We start from the raw sequence: 13,022 nt of genomic DNA on the forward strand, positions 1-13,022 counted from the left end.
CGTGCCCAGTGTATCCACTCCTCCCTTTGAAAGTAGTATTCCTTATCCTATAGCCACTAGCCATTTTTCTAGGATCCAGTCTTGTCTCTTGCTATATCCAGCTAAAGTTTATTCATTCATCCACCCATCTGTCCTTTCATTCTTTCATTTATGTAATCAATAAATAAACATTTCATTGAACTATGTTCCAGTTACTATTCTAGAAATAATGATACAGAAATGAACAAGGGAGCTAGGTTCCTTATGCTCATCCTCTCATGACACTTGTGGTTTTTTCTATTGTTGTTTAACAGATTTCCACAAACTTCAGTTCAGTTCAGTCGCTCAGTCGTATCCGACTCTTTGCGACCCCATGAACCACAGCACGCCAGGCCTCCCTGTCCATCACCAACTCCCGGAGTTCACTCAAACTCATGTCCATCGAGTCGGTGATGCCATCCAGCCATCTCATTCTCTGTTGTCCCCGTCTCCTCCTGCCCCCAATCCCTCCCAGCATCAGAGTCTTTTCCAGTGAGTCAACTCGTCGCATGAGGTGGTCAAAGTATTGGAGTTTCAGCTTTAGTATCAGTCCTTCCAATGAACACCCAGGATTGATCTCCTTTAGAATGGACTGGTTGGATCTCCACAAACTTAGCAGCCCAAAACCACACATACTTATTATCTCACAGTTTCTGTGGATCAAGAGTCCAGGCACAGTTTAGCTGGGTTCTCTGCTTAAGGTTGCAATCATGGTGTCAGCCAGGTTGTGTTCTCATCTGAAGGACTGACTGGGGAAGAATCTCCTTTTAAGCTCATTAACATATTGACTGTCTGCCAGGGACTGCTCTCAGCTCCTAGAGGCCCCTACAGTTGCTTGCCATGTGGCCTTCTCCATAACTGTTTTCACAGTATAGTAACTTATTTATGCAAAGCCAACAAGGAGAGTCTCTCTTGCTGGAGTCTGCTAAGACTGAGTCTTGTATAAATAATGTAATCATGAGGGTGGCATCCTATCTTCTTTGCATATTCTATTGATTAGAAGCATATCATAGTTTCCATCCACACTCCAAGGGAAGGGATTTTAAAAGGATGTGGATAATTGTGGGTCACCTTAGGTTATGTTCATCACATTGCCTTTTAGCAAGGAGAAAAATATGAGAGGGAGAGTCATATTCTACCTTAAAATGACTTATCAGAGAAGTCTTATCTCAGGAAGTGTCACTTGACCTGGGATTTGAATGATGAAAAGTATTCCGCCAGAATGATCTCTGCTAGAGATCTGGTAGAAGAGCCTTTTTGGCTTAGGAAACCAACAAAAGCCCTGAACTAGTTAGGACAATCTTGGTATGTCTGGATAATGAAAAGGGGGCCCATTTACTGGCGCACAGGAGATACAGTTAAGAGAGGTAGGCATGCCTCACAAGGTTAATAGACCATAATAAGGATGTAGATAATGTGCCTATTTATTCTCAGTTTCAGTCCCTCCCCTTTTCTCTTTTGTCAGAGACTGACTCCTACAAATTAAATTTTCATGACTTCATTGCCCACTGGCTTCTAATTAGGTTCAGCCAATGGGAGGTACAAGATTCAGTCTGAGCTCCTCTCATTTACTCCTTTGTTCAGCAAGTATTTATTGTCTACTGTGCTCCAGGATCTGTACTATGCTAGTAAGAACTTCTATTCTCTAGAGCTTTATGCTGGCAAAGAATTTACAGTTCCTCAAACACACACACACCTTTGTGTCTTTACACTTAACCTTGTGTCTACCAAGAATGCCCTTTTCCCCTCCTGTTGTCTTATTAATTTTTGTTCATCACACAACACCCAGGTCAGATAGTACTACCTTTAAGAATATTTCCCAGACCCCAAATCCCAATCAGAATTATTCCCTCTTTGTGTTACCTCTGTGCCTTTTATAAGCTTCTAGTGTTGCACTTTTCAGGCAGCATTTTGATTATTTGCTTTCCTTTTCTCCCTTAACAGATTGTGAGCAATTTAAAAAGAGGGATGAACTCTCATTTATCACTCTAGCTCCAGCAATAAGCACAATATCTAGCACAGAATAGGTTCTCAATAAAGACTGTAGAAATGAATTGAACTGTTTATGATCACCCTTATGACAGTGTTAACAATGACAGTGGGTGTTGAGATCTTGGATTTTCTAGAATCTATGAATCTTCCTTATAACCTAGGAACAGGGTAGTTAGGATTAATAGCTGATCTTTATGAATACCATCCTTCTGCCTCTCCTTATATCAATATAGGGCTTCCCAGGTGGCCCTAGTGGTAAAGAACCTGCCTACCAATGCAGGAGACATAAGAGACACCAGTTCATTCCCTGGGTTGGGAAGATCCCCTGGAGAAGGAAATAGCAGCCCACTCCAGTATTCTTGCCTGGAGAATCCGTGGACAGAGGAACCTGGTGGGCTACAGTCTATGGGGTCACAAGGAGATGAACATGACTGAACAGCTAATACTTTTTCTCGTATCAATACATTTTAAGGATACTTTTAGGTTTCCTTCTACACTAAAATAACCTTCTTCAGGTTAGAATCACTATTGATTTTAGATGTTATTAATTAGAAACTATTAGTTCTCTAGACCGAAGAGTCTAAGAAAGCAAGTAAGAGGTAATAGGACAAACGTTTACTAATTTGGATTAAATCAGGTGAAAGGGCACCTGAGACAATGAATCAATGAGGTCTGACTTGTGAGACTTGTAAAATATTAAAGAAACACAGTGTGTCAAAGTAATAATGAGTTAAATGTAATAATTAGTCTATAAAAGTTCATGGAAAGAAAAGAAGAAAAAAGCTTCCTGGAATGTTTTCGATGCTTTTGAGTTAACTTGAAGTGTGTTAAGCAGAGGAATGGCATGATCAAATATGCATTTTGAACAAATCATCAGACCGCTAGAGAGTGGTTTAGAATGAGTGGTTCAGACTCCTAGATAGAGATTGGTTTAGAATGAATGGATCAAGGGATCAGCTGGGAGGCTACCTAGGTCAGGAGGAGAGATCTTTATGTTAAGAATCCCTTAGGGGATTCGTTGGTGGCTCAGTGGTAAAGAATCCACCTGCGGTTCAATCCCTGATCAGGGAAGATCCCACATGCTGCAGAGTAACTAAGCCCATTAACCACAGCTACCGACCCTGTGCTCTAGAGCCCTCAAGCCACAAGAGAAGTCATCACAGTGAGAAGCACTGCAATGAAGAGTAGCCCTGACTGGTTGCAACTAAAGAAAAGCCCATGCAGCTGTGAAGACCCAAAACAGCCAAAAATAAATAAAGAAAAATTATTAAAGAAAAAAAAAGAATCACTTAGACCAAAAGAGCTATGTAACCAGAAGTTAATAATAGAACCAATAGTTTATGATTGTGGTTAATTACTAAAAACCAGCAACATTTTCTAGTATACTTCAGCTCTACTTTAGACTAGTTCTTAGTATCAGTCTCAAAATTACCAGTTAAAATAGGAATTCAGGTACAAGGAATAAAATAAGGATGAAACAGGACACAAGGTGGCTACTCTACTTTCAGAGAGAGAAACTTAAACCCAGAGTGAGTTTTAACCCAAAGGTTAAAATGCTAAACCCCACAACTATCAATAATGCAGAATCCCTTCCTGTCTGTGCTCATGGGAAAAGGTGAGACTAGGCTTGTAGCTGGAACTCAGGTAAACTATGGGGAGAAGGATGCAGAGTCTAGACAATAGGCAACTGTCCTATACAAAGTGTGGCTACTTTGACATTAGTAGCAAAGACACTGGTGTTCCACAAACATATCATGTGCTCCCCAGTTTTTCCAGCTCCTTTGTGAAGCTGTAGTAGAAGTAATGTGTGTCATTTCCAGCCAAAGCACAGAAAAGTCAGTATTATACTCCAGCCTTTCCCACAACCACCACGAAGGTCAAGTATTCTAGGTAGTACAACTACAAGATGGGGCAGCCTCCATTACCCCAGTCCTCTTATAACTAAATGGAAGTCCACATTAACCTATGCTGGACATGCATCTTGAGTGAAAAATATACCTTTATATTAAGATACAGAGATTACAGAATAGTTATTGAGCATAATCTAGTCTATGTGTGTGTGTGTGCTCAGTCATGTTAGCTTCAACAGATATAGTACTCAAGTGACAGGCTGCATCAGTATAAGACTAGTATTAATATGTCAGTGCATTTTTACAAAACAGGGTCATAATTCACAAATAAGAATCATGAAGGAGAATAGCTAATTTTTTTTTTAATTACTGAAACATCTCATTAAAAAGTACAAAGACTACCTGAGGATCAACCTAAAGGTCTGGAGCAGCTGACCTTAGTTATGGGTACCAAGGGAACATCAGATACAGGCAAATTACAAAGACTGACCATTAGAAGAAAATCATCTGAAACTTATGGTTTAAAAGAGTCACAGTGAGCGATGGAAGAATATGAAAGTGGGATTTGGGGGCAGTTTTGCAAATTTAGGATTTGATTGTTTACATACTAAGAGAGGGCTTCCCGCGTGGCTCAGTAGTAAAGAATCCACCTACAATACAGGAAATGAGAGTTCGAGTTGGATCCCTGGGTCATGGAAGATCCTCTGAAAGAAAAAATGGAAATCCACTCCAGTATTCTTGCCTGGGAAATCCCATGGACAGACCCGGGTTGGCTGCAGTCCATGGGGTTGCAAAACAGATAGACTTAGCCACTAAACAACAACAAATAGTAAGAGAACCATATCAAGCTATCAATTAACTGGACCAATTCAAGCCGTACCTTTAGAAAAAAACACTAAGCCAAATGGCAAAATTTGGCAACCATAGAGTTCTACCTCCTCACATCAGCAAGCTATTGAAATCTCTCTCATTTGTGATTAAAGGAAACAATTAGATGTCGTGGGGGAAAAAACATTAAACCAAAGCTTTAGGAACAGCTCTACTGATTCTGTGACATTGAGCAAATCATTTCACTTCTGTAGGCCTCAATTCTTTATCTGTGAAATAATTCTGGACTATCTAGCCCTGTTTCCCTTCAACTTTAAAATCCATTATTTATTTATATCACTGACTTTCCTATATTAAGAAAATTATTTATGACAGGTTTCATTTTTACCCTAAATGACATAAGTTGAAAACAACAATATTTGAGGAAAAAGCTTCTCTACTGTATATTACTTTATATTAGTGAAAAATGTAGTGATTTTTAAAAAATCATTTCACGAAATAGTAGGAGCTATTTGTATAATGTCGAATCCTGAGTTAAGCAATTTATAAAAAATAAATTGTTGTTTTTACATTTTTCTTCTTAAAAAAAATCATGATTCTTGCTGTTCATAGCCAAAATGTAGAAGCAACAGATTTGCCCAGTTATATTCTAATATCTGCTCAGAGTACACAATTTGCCCTTTATGATGCCCAGAAAGGTACGAATCATACCTCACAAATTCCTCAGAAATACAAAGACTTGGTAATTCCCTTGCAGTCCAGTGGTTAGGACTCTGCCCTTCCATTGCAGGGGGCACAGGTTTGATTCCTGGTCAGGGATCTAAGATTCCTCGAGTAGTGCGGCCAGTAAGCATATGTATGTGTGTGTGTAACTGTATATATATATATATCAGTGAATGTTTATTGAATCCCTTTTGGGTGTGTAACTTTATACAAATGCTATAACAATACTATTTTTTTTTTTTTTGGCTGTGCTGGATCTTTGTTACTTTCTATGGGCTTTTCTCCAGTTGGGGCAAGTGGGGACTACTCTTTATTGAGGTGCGCGAGATTCTCATTGCAGTGACTTCTCTTGTGGAGCACAGGCTCTGGGTACACAGACTTCAGTAGTTGCAGCACTCTGGCTCAGTTATGGCTCACAGGCTCTAGAGCACTGGCTCGGTAGTTGTGGTGCATGGACCCAGCCACTTCACTGCATGTGGAATCATCCCAGACCAGGGAATGAACCCGTGTCCCCTGTATTGGCAGGCAAATTCTTACCCGCCATGTCACCAGGGAAGTCTTATAACAATACTAATTTTGAAAACTCTCTATTTCAGTATGGTGAGCGTAACATAATGTTGTCAAGAAATTTAAAGGCATAAGATAGTCCTAATTTGACGTGTTAAAATCTTATTTTCCCAGAAAGACTCATAATACCGGTGGTGGTAGTGGTTTAGTCGCTAAGTTCTATCCGACTCTTGAGACCCCATGGATTGTAGCCTGCCAGGCTCCTCTGTCCATGGGATTCTCCAGGCAAGAATACTGGAGTGGGCTGCTATTTCCTTCTCCAGGGGATCTTCCCGTCCCAGGGAATGAACCCATGTCTTCTGCATTGCAGGCAGATTCTTTACCAACTGAGCTATGAGGGAAGTCCTATAATACTGAAGAGCAGTGGCTAAATCATTTGCCACTACATATCCAGAAAACGTTCAATAGATAGTAACTTAGGGCGTGCGGTGATTCATGGGGTCGCAAAGAGTCAGACACAACTGAGCAACTGAACTGAACTGAAGTGAAAAGCCAATTGACACAAAACAAGGCAAAAATATTTGACCCTACATAGCTTATTTGTATCTTGAGGATTAGGGAAAAAAATCAGAATTATTTTTTTCTTATTGCACATTTTCAAAAGTGTAATACTTTTTCTATACTTTTGTCAGTTATTAAGCATATCAATAGCTTCTCACTTAGATTGCTAAGGCTGTTGCATAAGCATTTGAAATACACTGATGCTAGAGAAAAAGACTGTTTTATAGCCTTGCATTCTGGTTTTTCTGACTTTTGATAAATATTTATCTGGCCTTCCATAATGACCTCCAAATAACTGCATTATATTATCTGCTTGCAGAAATTACACAAATAATTTCAAGAGCAGCTGAAGCTACTGTAATACTCATCCTGACATCCTTCACCCTGTGTCAAACAAGTACATATTCATCCTTTTAGATGCCCCTGAAACACAGAAATATCCACATCAAAACTTACTTTCTTCTTTCATAATCTTGAATTTCCCTAGTTAAAAACTGATTAGATATTTAAAACTAAATTCTAAAAAAAACTAATCATGCTTTAAAATTTGAACTTCTTCCACTTCAATGTTTTCTTTTTCCCTTCACCTAAACGACCACTTTTAAGTGTATGATTCAGTGGGTTTTATTATTTTGTTGAAGTATAGTTGATGTACAATATTATATAAGTTACAGATATGTAAAAGATCATTTTTAAAACCTCTTTTGCAGTAGGAAATCAAGTGCTACAACAAATTTAGGATAAAGTTTTTGTCTCAGTTTGGTCTCAAAAATGTTCAAAAACCAAGGTGACTACCTATTCTTTTTTATGGAGAGCAACCCCATTTTCAGTTTTTAAAAATGACAATTTAAAAGAAGGTTTAATATATATTACCAGATGTAAAATAGATGACCAGTGCAAGTTCAATACTTGCAGGGCACTCAAAGCTGGTGCTCTGGGAGAACCCAGAGGTATTTGGGAGGGGGGTTAAGGATGGGGGACACATGTACACCCGTGGCTGATTCATGTCAATGTATGGCCAAAACCACCACAATACTATAAAGTAATTAGTCTTCAATTACAATAAATAAATTTTTTAAAAAAGTAGGTTGATCATGGGCTACTCTCAGGGCACATTACTATTTCACTCAGGATGAGGCTTACATTATCTCTGACATCTTTAATATTCTCTTGCTTCAAAACCATTGTTGCCTACCACTGGCTTACTGTTGCTCTTGAGGGGACTGTTCGCCCATATATAGTTCTCATATTAATCATTTTTTTCAGAATATATCTGCTGCCGTACAGAAACAGGCTCTATACATTTACTCTTCTTAAAGCTCAGAATTAAAAAATATGGAACTACCAGACTTGTGGATTTTTTCTCTTTTAAATATTACAGAATAATCTTTCCATATACCAAAAATAAATGCCCTTAGGAAAAAGCACTAATACTAGAACAGTTTCACAGCTAAGGATTACTCATATGCATTTTGTTTGCCAAGTTTTTATGTAGAACATCTGTAAGAAATCTTATTTGCCATTGTCTCGCCTTCTTACATCTCCCTAAAAGGAGTTTTTTTCTCTTGGCCACGAAACTTCAGTAATAGAAAAATGGGAAAGGAGGGGTAAATCTGATGGGGTGATTAGGCTAAGTAAAATTTTCTAATTAAAAGGCTAATGAGTGCTCGCTTTGGCAGCACATATACTACAATTGGTACGATACAGAGAAGATTAGCATGGCCCCTGCGCAAGGATGACACACAAAAAATAAAAAATTAAAAAAAAAATAAAAGGCTAATGATCAACATCACATTCCCAATTATCCTTTACCTCACTTATCTCAGTGTCTTCAGTTCAGTTCAGTCGCTCAGTCGTGTCCGACTCTTTGCGACCCTATGAATCACAGCACACCAGGCCTCCCTGTCCATCACCAGCTCCCGGAGTTCACTCAAACTCATGTCCATCGAGTCGTTGATGCCATCCAGCCATCTCATTCTCTGCCGTCCCCTTCTCCCACCCTCAATCCCTCCCAGCATCAGCAGTATAACTAAATACAATTCTGTAGACTTATGAACCAAAGTCCTCACAGTAGTTCCAGCTTTATAACTCTTTTTTACCCCCAAGAGTCCAGAAATCCAGAAAGACTAAACCTCTTACAATTTTCTAAATAATCCAGGCCCTTTTCTAAATCTTACCTTCTTTATAACTAATTTTTAAAATTTTTTTAAAAGGTAAAGAGACATCTATGATTTTTCTAAAGATTATTTATTTCACTGGCAAAGCCTTTTCCTGCCCCTTCTTCAGGCAGTCTCTATACTTTTTTCAAAACCCAGCCTAATTGTTACATCCCAGGTTAAGCATTCTTCAATTCCTGGGTCAACATTACCTGTTTCGTCCTCCCTTCACACTCTGGAGCAGTGTAATATTCCTCTTTTATTTATTTTTTTATTTTTTTGGACTCTCCTTCTATTTTTATTGCTCCTAATTTTGATTTGGGGGGGGATTGTGGGCAATTTTATTTTCTTCTTTATGTGAATGTGTGTGTGTTAGTCGTTCAGTCGTGTCTGTGACTCTTTGCAACTCCATGGACAGTAGCCTGCCAGGCTCATCTGTCCTTGGAATTCTCCAGGCAAGAATACTGGAGTAAGTTGCCATGCCTTCTCCAGGGGATCTTCCTGAATCAGGGATTGAATACAGGTTTCCCACACTGTGGGCAGACTCTTTACCATCTGAGCCACCTGGAAAGCCCTTTCTTCTTTATACTTTTTCTATATATTTTGACTTCCTACAATGTATTGTGTTTTTAATTAGAAATATACAAACATAACAATAGTTCAGGACAAAGAAAATAAAAAACAAGCAATCTTTGGCATCCAGAACAAAAATTACACTTGAGGTAAGAAAATGCAAAAAATTAAATTCTCTGCATATCATCAAAAAACAAATTACTTCACAGATAATACTTTTTCATCGGCACCGTATCCAAATATTTATTTAAATCTTCTGGACATGTTAGTATTCTATTTAATATTATGGTTTATTATTAGTTACATGTGTGATTTTATTTTTATTTTTTTCTATTCTGTTGTATTATATCGTTCATGTACTGTATCATTCCTCAAGCCTTTGGTGGAATAGAAAGGGTATAAATAAGCCACTGGGGAATGAGAATTTTAACTGTCCCTGGCAGGTTCCACTAGATCCACATATTTAAGTGGAATGGGAATGCTTCCTCAGAGCATGACATAATGAACACAGCAAAATAGCTATCCAAGTGGCTAAAATCCTTAGTTTAAAAGAGCTCCTGTAGGCAGCCAACACAAGCATGTCTATATGCAACAAGCCATAACTGATGTGTAAATGATTCCTATAGTTATTTCTGTCTCCTCTTCATTATAGAAATGGTAAAAACCCTTCACCATAGATGATTGTCATGTTTTCTGTTTCAGTTTATCTTCTTACATCGTCCAGTGCTGATTTCCTTTCATGTATACTGTTCTTGCACCATGCAGATCTGGCTGGGATGCAAGGTGGCATCTGAGATCAATGACTTTATTATTATTTGCAAAAACAGTGATACTTTAACCTGTAATTGCTGAATGATCACTTCAAACAGAGACTCTTATCAGTTGTATTGGCCAGGAGGCTAGGCCAGTGCTTTGCCCTGCAAGCTCTGCTCTATGCCAGGGTCTCTTACTCAGCTATCTCCAGGCTTGATGTGATCAGTATTTTCTGTAACTACTGACTGGTGAGAGGTGTAATCTGTATATTTTGACTTTTTCCACCTTGAGCAGAAACATAGTCTCTGTTATATTTCCTCTGTAACATTAGTTAAAACATTCATGTCCATATCCCTGCAAGGATATACTGTAGAGCCATTTTAATCTTTCACTGTGAGGTCCATGATAGCACTTACACCATTGTATTGCAAATTACCTCCTTAGGAAGCCAGGAGATGATCAGTTCCTTAAGGAAATGGATTTTAGTCTCAGGATTTAGCATAAATCTGACACATTTTAGGTCCTCAAAAATTCAGTACTTAATTTTGAGTAAATAAATGAACAATTAAATCATACCTTTTAAGACACAGAGAAGCATCAGGAGAATTTTTCAAATTAATTAAAGATATAAAATGAGGGAGAAATTCCCTAGCAGTCGAGTGGTTAGGATTCTGCAATTTCACTGCAGAGGGCACAGGTTCAGTCTCTGCTCAGGGAACTAGGATCCTACAAACTGCACAGGATGAAAAAAAAAATATATATATATATATATATGAAAAGAGAAAATTTCTTAGTTGCTCAGTCATGTCTGACTCTTCGCGACTGCACGGACTGTAGCCCACCATTCTCCTCTGTCCATGGAATTCTCCAGGCCAGAACACTGGAGTTGGGGAGCCATTCCCTTCTCCAGGGGATCTTCCCAACCCAGGGATTGAACCCAGGTTTCCTGCATTACAGACAGATTTTGGTAAAGAATCCCTGGGTTAGGAAGATCTGCGGGAGAAGGGAACAGCTCCCCACTCCAGTATTCTGGCCTGGAGAATTCCATGGACTGTATGGGGTTGCAAAGAGTCAAACACGACTGAGCCACTTTCACTTCACTTCACTTCATGTCTATATATATATCATTATATATATAATGATTTCCTGAACTAAAAGTCAACCAATTTTTAAAATAGGCAAAGGAGCTATATAGACATTTCGCCAAAGAGTATACAAATGACCTTTAAAAACATTAAAAGATGTCAACATCATTAGCATTAGAGAAACTACCACTTCACACTCACTGAGGTGGCTAAAATAAAAAAGACAGATAAAATTGGTGACAAGGATATGGAGAAATTAGAACCCTGACATATTACTGTAGGAATGTAAGATGATGTAACTGCTTTGGAAAGCAGTCTGACAATTCTTCAAAAGTTAAGCACAGAGGTACCACATGATACAGCGATTGCATTCTTAGGTATATACCCACAAGAAATGAGAACATGTCTACACAAATACTCACAGCAGCACAATTATAATAACCATAAAGGAGAAACAACTCAAATGTCCATGTGTTATATTCATGCAGTGGAATGCTATTTTAACAATAAAAAGGATTGAAGTACATATACATTCTACAACATGATGTTGAATGAAAGAAGCTTCAAGTCTCAAACGACCACAAGCTTTATGATTTCAATTATATAAAATGTCCAGAATTGGCAAATCTGGAGTTAGAAAGTAAGCTGGTGGTTTTCTAGGGTTAGAAGGAAAGGGGTGTGTCTGTGTGTGTGTGTGTGTACTCAGTCACTAAGTCCTGTCTAACTCTCTGAGACCCTTTGGGGTATAGCCTGCCAGGCTCCTCTGTCCATGGGATTTTCCAGGCAGGAGTATTGGAGTGGGTTGCCATTTCTTCCTCCAGGGGAATCTTCTCAACCTAGGAACTGAATCTGGGTCTCCTGCACAGAAGGCAGATTCTTTACCACTGATCAACCAGGGAAGCCAGAGGAAAGGGGAGTTGGGAATAAATGGGGAGTGACTGGTACTGGGTAAGGAGCTTCTTTTTGGGATGATGAAATGTTCTAAAACTGATTGTGGTGATGGTTGCACAACTTTATGAATATGCTAAAAATTATTGAATTGTCTACTTTAAATGGGTGATTTATTCTATGTGCATTTTATCTCAGTAAAGATATTTTTGAAAAAGGGAACTAAAAAGCATTTTGCCAGTAACAATTACATTGCAAATCCTCAAAATTTTCTTTTGCAGAATATTTTTAAATAACATGAAGATACTTGAGAAATACAGTAGGTTCTTAAAGGAAAAAATCTGTTATTGTAAGAAATTCTCCTTGTATCACAGCTCTATCTCTTGCTTAATATACCATTTACTTATATGAGTTTGAAGGAAGTAGAAAGGCCATTGGTAATTTAAGGAAAGCTTACAAATTCTGGTATTTACTTTAAGGCCAAAGTTTACAGATTAAAGATTTCTCTCCCCTTCGTATATCCTAAAACAGCTTAAGATTTCACACATTGTTTTCAACAAACCAAATTATTTATAAATATGCTGATAATATCAGGTAAAGACCCATGGGGAGTAAGAGATCCAATTTCATCACCCTAATTTTATCCTGCTTTTAAAGTTTGTATTAAGAATAACAGTGTGCCTGCACCCCTGCTGAGATATCATTGATTTGGTGAGACTTGTTTTAATTTTTCTCAAAGAATAGCCCGCCAGTAATACTGTCATTCAATCCCATGCAACAATTACAGCAAAAAGATGATGAAACTGATAGCCAATAGTATGACTCCATTACAGCGTCAGTGTTGGTCTCTACATCACAGAGGATTTAAGTACTAGGACTAAAGAAAAAGAAAGTTAATGAGGTCAGAATGGAAAGCAAAAGACAAGAGAACAGTGAGTGAGTGGTCACTATTTCGCTAGGAAATACTGAGAAAGTCAGATGAAGTCTGCTAGCATTTTTGCAAATAACATCAAAACAGGAAGACGAAGGTGTTTGCCTTCTAGAACAGTTCCAGGAGGATCGATTTATATGATTTGTTTTAACAATTA

The 13,022-nt window shown here is 38.3% G+C and overlaps 1 non-coding gene and 1 pseudogene across 2 annotated transcripts in view; both read left to right on the top strand.

Annotated features, from left to right (window-relative positions):
* Nucleotides 1-13,022, top strand: part of LOC148778527 (non-histone chromosomal protein HMG-14 pseudogene) — a 42,203-nt pseudogene that overhangs the window by 5,061 nt on the left and 24,120 nt on the right. The window lies entirely within an intron of this gene.
* Nucleotides 8,143-8,249, top strand: LOC129538803 (U6 spliceosomal RNA). The gene has a single exon (XR_008682338.2). It is a non-coding gene; the product is annotated as a U6 spliceosomal RNA (small nuclear RNA).

This window comes from Moschus berezovskii, chromosome 2 (genome assembly GCF_049115385.1).
Source record: "Moschus berezovskii isolate FMDL1 chromosome 2, NW_MosBer_1.0, whole genome shotgun sequence".
Lineage (NCBI taxonomy): Eukaryota > Metazoa > Chordata > Mammalia > Artiodactyla > Moschidae > Moschus > Moschus berezovskii.